General features: G+C 38.2%; 2 long non-coding RNA genes across 2 annotated transcripts in view; one reads left to right on the plus strand and one right to left on the minus strand.

Annotated features, from left to right (window-relative positions):
- LOC133330358 (uncharacterized) overlaps positions 1–3,673 on the minus strand; it is a 102,348-nt gene extending 98,675 nt beyond the window's left edge. Inside the window, exon 1 of the long non-coding RNA XR_009754340.1 lies at positions 3,538–3,673. This is a non-coding gene — a long non-coding RNA (uncharacterized LOC133330358). The remainder of the gene's footprint in view (positions 1–3,537) is intronic.
- Positions 1–3,838, plus strand: part of LOC133330360 (uncharacterized) — a 135,539-nt gene extending 131,701 nt beyond the window's left edge. Inside the window, exon 2 of the long non-coding RNA XR_009754341.1 lies at positions 3,365–3,838. This is a non-coding gene — a long non-coding RNA (uncharacterized LOC133330360). The remainder of the gene's footprint in view (positions 1–3,364) is intronic.
- Positions 3,839–11,694: the final 7,856 nt, after the last annotated feature.

Raw genomic sequence — 11,694 nt, forward strand, 5'->3', positions numbered from 1 at the left:
TTGTTGTTGTTGCCGTTTCTTTTCTTCTTGCTGCTGATTCATATAACGATATATCAATCAATTAATTAATTAACATATTATCGTACTTTTAGACTACAATCGTCGTATCAATGAATCGACAACTTAGCATGTATCGAACGAAAACAAATCTCACGTAGTAACAACAGTACACGAATCGAACGAACGAACGAAAAAATGCAAAGACAGCACGAGCACATACTCATCGTACGTCGTACTTCATAGTGGCCAAATGGGACGAGTGAAGGCAATAACCACTACTGGGTCTCTGGTATATATGGACTTATGGGTGTTAGGGGGGTGTCTGACATACAAAATAATACGAGCGATGATAGTTTATCATTGTATCAACAATAAAACAAAATTTTATCTTTTTGGAATCGTTACTTGAGTTTTCATTGCTTTGCGAAATTTTAAGTAAAACAAACACACGTATACTTTATATAGGCGATAGGCGTAAGATTTTCGTTGAGAAAGAAAAAATAGAATAGAAAAAAACCGTGCAATTATCTTTAATTTCAAGGCAACCAACACTGCGGACAAATCAAAATTTTGAGTGGAAGGTATTAGGGTGTGTTGTTGTGACGTTAACGACGATGTACTAAATATTATGAGGGGTGGGAGGTTGTTTGAAATTGTCACCATGGCTTTGAGAGAAAGAAAGGAATTTTATATCAGCGGAAATTTTATAGACATGAAATTAGTAAGGGCTTTTGGTTTTCAATTGCCTGCATTTATTTAAAAGTACAAATAATAATACCTAAGTAGGTTTATTGGAATACGATGACAATGATGTGCGCCTATACCCATGGATATGGGAACTCATTCTTGAAATGAACAGCTTTGCTGTATGTGGGGAAAAGTGGGTATAACAGTTGCAACTTTGTAACTTCGGTACAGATGACCCGAGATTCAATATATCTCTTCTCGTTTCTTCCTAATTACATACTTTTGTCATTACAACCATTGTATACAATTTGGGCTTTTTGCCCGAAATAATTTGGAAAATACATATGCGAATTGTATAACACCAATTTAGAGGCTGGTAACAGAGTCTGAAATAACAATGAAATGCAAAACAAACCACAATTGGGTGAGTGGAAAAACGGTCGTTGGTACCAACAGAAACAGTGAGGGGAGAGGCAAAAACCAAACACAGCGGAAACTTGTAGGGTTGTGTTTTTTTCTTGGGAGGTATCAGGTATATCATTCTTTCTGATGTCATGCAACGACCACAGCAGAACTGAAAACAAACTAAATTTTTCTGTAATTTTCGAAGAATTTTTAGCATAATTTTTTAATGTAATTTAAAATCTATGAGTGTGCTCTGATAATAAATGATTTGATAGATGTCCATACACTATTCTGTGTCTCAAATCATAAACTTATCCATTATGTAGTTCTTAATGTAGAATGAAAATAAAATTAGAACCAGTAAGTGTCCCTTAAACATGCCCTCACATCTTTCTCGAAACTAAATAGACAGATTGGTCCCGCTACTGAAGCCAAGCCATGACGCAAGCAGAATGAATCGCCAAGATCGATTCTGTCCTCGTTTAAAATACGTTGAACATATTTTTTGCATTTTCATAAGATTTGGTCTGATGTGATAAAAGTCCATACTCAAAGATATTGGTACGCTCATTTAGTAATGTAAACACATATCGGTCGGACAAACTACCACGTGGAGGGTATACTGTTATAATTGATATTCAAGTATTGTCTGAGGTTGGGCTATGTTTGATAAGTTTAGGTAATTATAAAGATAAAATTTTGTAACATAAAATCAGAATTGATAACAATCAAAGCAGAAAGGCTGTATTTTTCATTCATAACCTTTGGTTCTTCGAGCCTGTTCGACAATAGTAATTATCAAAGGTCCCACAAAAACACCTATTGCCCAACTTCACGTTAAATAATTCATACTATCCGCCACGATTTAAAAAAAAAAATACCACGCCGGTGGTGTTCAAAATGTTGGGCGCCAATCGTATAATGAATTCTTTAAAATAAAGTCGAAGGTCAGTAATGTTAAATAGGAAACTAATCTCTCCTCATCCTTTTTCACAGGTTGGCATAGATATTCTAAAGTATGAAGATGTTAGTAGGAGTATTGTGCGTCTGGCATTAGGCTGAGATAAGTTACATGCAACCTACTGACTGAAATTAAGCTCTCATTGGACATTACGGTCGATATAAAACATTATCCGACCAACAATAACTTGGGACACTGACTGAGTAAACCTTGTAGACCTAATGTCGTTTGTGCATCTGTGTGATATGCAATGGAAGGACACTCAGACCTGCCAGAATGCCACCTTATGATACCATCTTCGCAAGGAGACGAAGATCTAATCCCAACCCATAGTTGAACAGAATTGGTCTAAAGACACAAGCGTGAACCTCTGATCGAGAGGCCTAATAGATACGCCTTATTGGCATTCATACAGATGCAGCCACCCTGGCATTAGAACAGTACACTCGGAGGAGGGCAAGCACCATTAATAGCACGATCAAACAAATGCTTCAAATCCTATTGGGAGCAAGCGAATGTGTACTAGGACCACTCGACACATTAAACTGTCCATCTAAGCCTATACACCTGTCTCCAAATTTCCTATTTGTACAGCTCATACGGGTTGCAATGTTTCCTGGATTTTTTGGCTACAGAGGAGCCAAAACCAGATACAACAATTCCCCTGATGTATTACAATTGCTATAACAACCATATATTAGTATAAGAAGAACAACTGTTACACATAGCCAGCTTTAGTCGTCAAGACTGCCCTATGGATTTTTTGTAATTCCTTTTATTCCTATTATACTTCTTTTTACATTCCTCTTCCACGTTAGATTATAGTCAAGGACTGTTTCGATGTATTTGACCTAAATCAAAACGGATTGAAGTTATTTAGATATTTTACGAATTTTAGAGAAATGTACAAATTCGGTGTTTATGGAGGCTATCCCTGCATCCCAACATTTCATTTATTCTGATTTTAGTGTGCGTGTGCGTTAATTCTGTGCGTTCAAGTCTGTTGTGAATTGATTCCAGCTTCTCATTGTTGAAAGCTCATCCTTTGACTATAGCACCAAAACTATTTATCGCTTCAATTTTTCGATTCGTTATATCTCTTCCCGTTCTTTCCTATTGACATACTTTTGTCATTAGAACCATCATATACAATTTTAGGCTTGTTGACCGTATCCGAATATTTTCGCGATAATATTCGGCATTTATTCTGATGCCAGGGTCGATTAATAATTGTGCAGAGCGAACATCGGCGGTTATGGCGACCCACACCATAACCATGGCCGGCGCTTGAGTTCTTCTGGCCAACCGAAGGTGCACATTTTCAGCTTACCTCTTTGGCAAGTAAACACGATAATTTTGTTTGTTTACAAAATGCTGGACAACAAATGTTTTTCTCATCGGAGAAACCCAAATTCGGCAGTTCACCACTTTTGGCCAAGCGAAGCAACTCTTTAGCTCATTTGAGTCTATTTTCTTTCTTGCACTTTTTGGAATTTCAATGGCTTTACCCCGAGCTCATTTTTCAATATTTGCCGAATGGAATATTTCGATATGTTCAGCTCAAGAGCCATTTTTCGGCCACTGCGACGAGGGTTACGATCAAGTCGCTTCATTACTTTTCGAATCATTTCTGCTGATGTTGCTGTTTTCTTCCGTCCGCTTCCTTGACGTCGGGCTATGGTACAATTATCACGGTAACGAGCGATGGTACAAGACACAAAAGATTTATTCACATTTAAATGCTGGGGTTCTCTAACGATAGCCACTTGTGGTTTTCCAGCCAAATTTAAAGAAATCACACTAGAAATCTGGAAAATTCTCACCAAAATGCTTTTGTACGCTTGTAAACAATATAATGAGCTGTCACTGAAATAATTTTAACAGCTGTCGAACGAGTGGCTTAGAAATGACAGTAGTTTGAAGTCGGTTGCAGTATTTTTCATCTCACCGTGTACATTATTAAAAAAAAAATAATCTATGAACGAAATGATGAAAATATTCATTAAAATTCATATGTATGGTTAAGTACTCTTCGCTTGCACTGGCATTTCACAGATTGTAGAACAAACTAATTATTGCAGCTTATCGGATAGTTGCTTTGTTAAAAATTATTATTATTATTTCTTCAGGACGTTATACGCTATCCCTTTTTAGGGGCCGTTTTAATTACGTATGCTTATTTTACGTTACACGTTACATCAGAAGGATTGGAAATTTCCATATCAAAAAATAATAATACAAATAAACTAAATTTCATTCAATGCTCCATCATCAAATAGAATATTTGATTGCATATCTGGAGTACGTCACACATTTTTTTTTTTCAAATAGTGCGGCATTGCAATATCTTCTGTTTTCTTTTTTTTCAGTTCCCCCCAGCATTCATTTACGTCATTATGTCATATCTTTTTGATGCTCAGCTTATCAACACTTCTTGTTGTTTTAATCCTCTGACAAATTAGACAGAATATTTGCATAGAAAAGCAAAAAAATAAACAAAAAAGAATTTATTATCTTCGGCCAATCACAAACAAACAAAAATTCATTAGCGTTGCGCATAATTTTTGTTTTTTGTTTTCATTCATCTTTTTTGTTTAATTAATTTTTATGAAAGAATGCCAATAAATCAAATATTTAGAAAACAAATTCCCAAATGAAAAAAAAGTAAAAAAGATAATATAGACTCAAACTAAATAAGCAGAAAATAAAATAAAATGCTGATAAAACAAAACATATTTTCAACACAATATTTTTTTTCCTTCTTCATTCACTTAAAACGTTTTCGTGTTTTTTTCGTTTTACGCCATGTTTACATTGTTTGTTTTTGGCCACTGTAACACAACAAATTTTTAACAATATTGTGGCTGCAGTTTTGTTGTTTTTTGTTTACAATCGAAAAAATTTGTCAACAAATAATAAAAAATTATAAATGATATTGACAAATTTTTAGTTGGTCAATTTATTATCAATGCGCTGACGAAGGTGGTCAAGGTCTGTTTTGTTATGTTACACGAATGGGATACGAGAATTTTTGACTCGGATAACAATTATCAATAATTAGATTGGGAATTGTTGTGGTGCAACAACTTTTTTATGGACCTAAATAAATATTTAGTTATACCCTCAGCCTTTGGGCTAATGAGGGTATATTCACTTTGATACGTTGAAAATGTGCCTAATCGAAATATTGGTTTTAGACACCATGTTTCTTTGGACCAAATCCGTTTCAGAAAATTTGGAGTCGATTTACACATGTCCGTCCGTCCGTTGTCCGTCTGGCTGGTGCGCACTATAACTCTCGAAGGCAGCAACCGACTTCATTCAAACTTTGCACATCTTAATATTTCTTCCGAACTTAGTTTAAGTTCGAAGATGGGTAATATCGGTCCCCTCCTTCTGGTAACTCCCCCACAAAATGGTCAAAATTGTGCTAAAAATTACTGCATTGGTGAAACAACGGTTGGCTTATCTTCCCATTGTAAAGAACTATGTGCTCTGAATCTTCTCGTATATCTCTCATATTATTCGGATTATTTTCTGAGATACTTCCTTTTTTGCTCAATGCTTTCCATATGGCAGTTCGTCTGATGGTGTCGATTTTTTTCTTGAAGTCAATGAACAGTAGATACAGGGTTTATTCCATTCTACAGATTGTTCTATTATGACTATAGGTCCTTATGAAGACCCTTCACACGGCTGGGCTAACTCGTTACACTTCTGACCAGATAGAAGGACCCTCACAACCTTATTGATTAAAAAGACTAGTGTTTCCCTCTTTAGGGGTTAAATCTACAGCCTAAAATAGGTGAGAAGAAAAAACTGCAACCAACTTCAAACTGCTGTCATTTCTAAGCCACTCTTCCGACAGCTGTTAAAATTATTCCAGTGACAGCTCATTATATTGTTTACAAGCGTACAAAAGTATTTTGGTGAGAATTTTGCAGAAATAAAGTTATTCGTGATGGAATTCATGCGTCATAGTGTGATTTCTTTATATTTGGCTGGAAAACCACAAGTGACTATCGTTAGAGCACTCCAGCATTTAAATGTGAATAAATCTTTTGTGTCTCGTACCATCGCTCGTTACCGTGATAATGGTAGCGTAACCCGACGTCAAGGAAGTCAACGGAAGAAAATAGCAACATCAGCAGAAATGGTTCGAAAAGTGAAGAAGCGAATTGATCGAAACCCGAATTGATCGCAGTGACCGAAAAATGGCTCGTGAGCTGAACATATCGCAATATTCCATTCAGAAAATATTGCCATTGTGCAAGAACTAAAACCGCAACAGAAAGAAAACAGGCTCAAAAGAGCTAAAGAGTTGTTTCGCTTGGCCGAAAGTGGTGAACTGCCGAATTTGGTGTTCTTCGATGAGAAAACATTCGTTGTCCAGCAGTTTGTAAACAAACAAAATGATCGTGTTACTTGCCAAAGAGGTCAGCTGAAAATGTGCACCTTCGGTTGGCCACCAGAAATCAAGCTCCGGCCATGGTGATGGTGTGGGCCGCCATAACAACCGATGGTCGCTTTCAGCTCATATTAATCCACCGTGACATCAGAATAAATGCCAAATATTATCGCGAAAATTTTCTGGAGGGTGTATTAAAGCCTTGGGCACGCAAACATTTTGTGAATGTGTTGCAGACCTTGGTCATTCCATCAGGACTCAGCACCATTGTACTCAGCACGCACCACCCAACAATGGTTACAAAATGAGGTTCCTCGCTTCATTTCCAGCACACAATGGCCACCAAAATCTTCGTATACCAATCCGTTGGACTATTGTCTCTGGAGTATTTTGGAAAACAAGATTGACACCAAAAAATACCAAAATGTCGATCAACTCAAGCAAGCGCTTCGCCGGGAATGGGCCAATATGCCGCAGAGCAATATTCAGGCAGCGTGTGACGGTTTCATTGGCCGTTTGAAGGCCATACTTCGTGCCAAAGGTGTCCAACTCGAATAAATCTAAACAGTTTGATGAAGATGATTGGTTCAGGCCTTCTGATCTGGTGGATGGGGATAGTAGGCGGGTACATCACTATCCTTCGGGAGTGTGTTGTTGATAAGTGGAGGACTAGGTGAACGTACGAATTTATTCGCGAAGTTATGTTCATGCTGGACCGGCCAGACTTTCAGACTGACGGGCCATGATTCTATAAATGCGTTTTTGCACAAAAGAAGCCTGTCCCAGACAGATTTTTTTTTTTGTGATGTGGAATTACTGAAGACTGGAAGCATATACTGACGGAATGCTGTTACTATGAAGATATTAGAGTTTTAGCAAATATGGGTATATCGAATGGAGGGGTGAGATGGGATTTCAGTAGGGTTCTTTAAGCAATTGGCGGTGTATAAGCTAGTTGCCGGAGGCTGATTTTGCGAAGTTCATACTTCATGTAGATGTCGTGAAGACTGTCCGTGACGGAAGTTTCGTTCATTGTTGTGTTGTGCGGTCCTTTGCCGCGCCTCTTTGGACTCATTGTGCAGTCCGTGAAGGCAGCATGTTTATAGTTTGTCTGCTGTGTACTTTTTCGTCGTTGTTTCTGCCAGTGTCAATTGGCATGTGGTTTACGGCGTGTTTTATGCAGCCCTGACTTGTGTCAAGCTGATAAAGGCTTCGGTCTCGAGCCTGATCGGAGGTTTTCGGTTTCTCGGGTGACAGGTGCCTCCGACTATGTTGATCCAGCCTGACAGTTGGTGTGCCCTCCTGGGGAGCATAGCTGGGGTTGTGGTTTCGCCCCTCGACAAGGTGTAGAGTGGTCCTTCAGCATGCTCGCCAATTATTAAAGCACTAAGGTGCTGGAGCGCTAGTGGGCGTTATTCCACCTGTGGCTCAGCCACTGTGAGCTAGGTCAAATGGCTGGTACTCACATTAAACCACTCATATAGTACTGTCTCAGAATTCCTTATGAACGCAGACCATACAGGTTTGCACCTTCCCGAATTTGGTCGATTTCGATGAAATTTAGTGGATATGGTATGAATTTATACCAAATTGTAACACTTCGATTGAAAATACTCGATATCGACTGTTAAAATTTGCAACCTAGACGTTTTTAAACTTTTTTCAGATTTTTTAACGATGTTTATAAACTATAATCGAGATATAACCACCTCTTAAATTAACATATAGGAGTTCTCCCATCTACAGAAGACCCATAGAAAGTCTTCAATCTTTATATCCGTTTTATTTATAAAACTACTCAATTCTTATACTTTTTATAACGTTTTTTTCCTGTTTTCATTTCAGGTAATTACCAACACCTTACAAATGAACACCTTTTGATGTTCCGCTGTCAATGTAAGTTAACGAATTTTTAATATTTCATATGAAATATGAAGCTCCATAGCCTTTTGTTAGTAACTCACTCATAATTATGCATTTAACGGTAATTTATAGCAGTTTTTTATTTATATTTTTCTGTTGACAGTGTCCGAATGACAGATATTTTTCCGTGAGTGTATAATTACTTAAAATGCCCATAGATAAACAGTTTCTGTATTTTGTTTACTTTTATTTGTATTTATTTCATTACTCTATGACATAAATGCACAGATGGCCGTTGCGGAAGTGTACATACTCTGTTTGGGCGCCACAATGTCACGCGTTGTTGTAATCAACATTATTGTTGGGCTGTTTTGTGGGGTGTTGATTAGCCAAAAAAATGTATGACGACTTGGTGTGATGTTGGGTGTCATATTACTGTTGTATTTCCCCATTTATTCCGAGGGGGCATATCACATTCTTGTAGTAGTAGCTGGGGAATTCTATTTAATGTTGTTCTTCTTCTTTTCGTTTCGTGTTTTTTATTTTGGCTATAATAAAAATAATTGTCAAATAATTTCAGTTAAGACCTAAATGACCGACCTATTGACGATAAACACATTTAGAAATAATCTATAAATAATCCTCCAAATTAAATAGTCTGGACATATGATGGCTATAATAGAATTTATGGGCATGTGTATTTCGTCATTTCAATTGGTGGATGGGGTGAGGGGTAGAAGAGGAGAAGATGAGATAGTAAGTCAGTGAGATTATTTACTGAAAGCAGGTATTAAATTTATTTATTATTAACAAATTGTTGGAGTCTATATAGGCGACCAGCACTGAGTATTTATTGACTATCAGACGGAATCGCTGTAGAGAATCAGAGGATAAAAGGGGAATTTGAAGGAAAGTTGTTAGTCTATTACAGCGCGTGTCCCCAGGTGGTGGATAGGGGAGAGGTGGATGATCATACTAATCTATTACAAACAGTGGATGCTATAGCTAATGGAATGGTTTGATCACCCACCTTCAAGGCTTCTGTTATCGCGGACCAAAAGTAACTATGGGGGTGTTCCCCTAAAACAAAAAAAAAAAACAAAGGATGGAAAAAGTAGGAAAAGGAAATAAAGTCACGGTGCAGAGCCTAAAAAACTCAGTACCGGTGGGTGTCGTTGATCTGCCCACGAGTCTCGCCCGTCGTCATCCTGCGATCGTGAGCAACAATCTCCTACAAATGTGGGTGTCTTGGCATCTGTAGTCGAAGGTATTGCTACAAGCACTCTGCCTTTGGGCAACACCAATTTGGAGTTGAGGAACCACAAAGGAAGAGCAATCTCGACCCAGCTTTCAGAGACAGGATGGTACTCAACTTCGAATTCTGAACATGCTAATCAGACAAACATAACCGTCTTGAAGAGCCGGAAGAGAGAAGAGGCTGACAAGATGATAGAGGAGGTGAGTAAGGATATCGCCAAACTCACAACCAATAAAAAACATTTGTCTGGTGCACCAAGGCGGAAGTTGGCCAGTATGAAACGGGTGAACAAAAAGGGTGAGAGGCAGACAGAGGCTCTTCGACTGCCAAATCTGCCAAAAAGAGCTTCCCTTCGACCGATAATAAGAGAAAGCAGAGTCAAATCAGCGTCAAAGGAGACTGCCACGAGAATCCACTGACGAAGGCAGGCGAAGTTGGCTCTGATATAAGGAAGACGAGTGCTGAGTCGGAATCTTCAGGAAACACCGGGAATTACAAAAGGACCAACCGGTATTTGCGAAAGAGGTTGGGGCAGCGATTGCGACACGGAACGTATGCTTGAGGTCTTCAGCCTACAAAATAAGAAACGGCGCGTGAAGAAATGGGAAGTCTTCCACATGGAGGAGAACGAGGAAGGGACTCTCCTTGTGTTAGGCTTGGACAGGTCTTCAATGGCAAGTCTGGCTAAGACCAAGGACAAGGCGCACTACGTGTCCAACGCCGTATGCTTCTAAATTGGGAAGGCAAGGATTGGAGACGCTTAAACCAAAGACAACAGCGAAGGAAAAAAACCAGCAACAAAGAGGATGGAGCCGAGGAGAAGATCACAGACGCCTAAGAAATTCGGTTACTGGAGGACAACTGATAGAAGGCATCCAGATTAACCTCCATCGGAGCGAGACGGCAACCCTGGCCCTGATGAAAAAAAAAAAATAAAAGGTAAAATACACATCGGACTGATCCAGGAACCTTGGACAATTAAAAACAAAGTCTCTGGATTAAGCCATATAAACTACCAATTATTATATGCAAATACAAGTTCTCGACCAGGAAGGAGTACAGATATACCGAAGAAATCTGTGTATTAACGATCACAAAATTTCTATATAGTGGATCAGAAGCGTCTTTATATACGATCAGATGAGCGACTTTATAGAATTTTTATATAAGAACGGAATGAAGTCTTTATAGACAAACAAAAGGAAGCCTTTATTGACAACCTAATGGGAGGCTACACATTTTGTATATAAACGATCAGAAAGTGAAAGTCGATCCGAAGGAGCTACGAAGGGACCAGAAGTTAGTCTTTATAGACGACCAGTTGAAAGTCTTTATAGGTGAAAGTCTTTTAGGGAAACAAAAGAGATTATTTAAAGACTAGAAAACAGTTTTTGGACGTTTTGAGAAGAGCTTTAAACGAATAGAGAGGGAGAGTTAACATAGGCGCGCTGAAACAGAGAGTATCCAACAATAATGGTGACCATAAATATCTTTGAGGCCGGGCAGTTCAGACTGGGGGTTATCAACGGTTGCATTCACTAATGCATTTATTGATTCTCTCACAACTCCCAATCATTTGGTAGTTTTCTAAAATTTCCATTACATTTTGAAAATAACTTCCAAATTTGCGTTAAAATGTTACCAATATTTCACTTGCCTTCCTCTTCTTGAACACGGGGTGATGTTACACATTCCCTTAACAAATGTTTATCCTCTTAATGAATTACTTGTTTACAAAATACAACAAATTTAATAACATCATCATCATCATGACACCGTTTAATTTAAATAACAGCAAAAACACACAGGCTATCACTAATTAACCAGAACAACTTAACAATGATCAGATTACATTTTTAGCCACAAATATAAACGATAAACGATAAAGAGGAAGTGGACAAACATTGCACCATACCAACCAGCCAATCCGAAAAAAGAAACAAAAACAAAGCGCCATATAACGAAATTGGGATCGTCCACAGCTGGGTGATGAATCTGACAACACCACCCTCCCAACATACATATGTATATTATCAAATGTTGGTAATTCGATACGCTTCTATGTGTCAACAGACAAATCGACAACAGCAGCAGCAAATGTCAGTTATTAAC

Source organism: Musca vetustissima, unplaced genomic scaffold, assembly GCF_032173495.1.
Source record: "Musca vetustissima isolate MV318-11 ecotype Yass unplaced genomic scaffold, APGP_CSIRO_Mvet_v1 utg19615, whole genome shotgun sequence".
NCBI lineage: Eukaryota > Metazoa > Arthropoda > Insecta > Diptera > Muscidae > Musca > Musca vetustissima.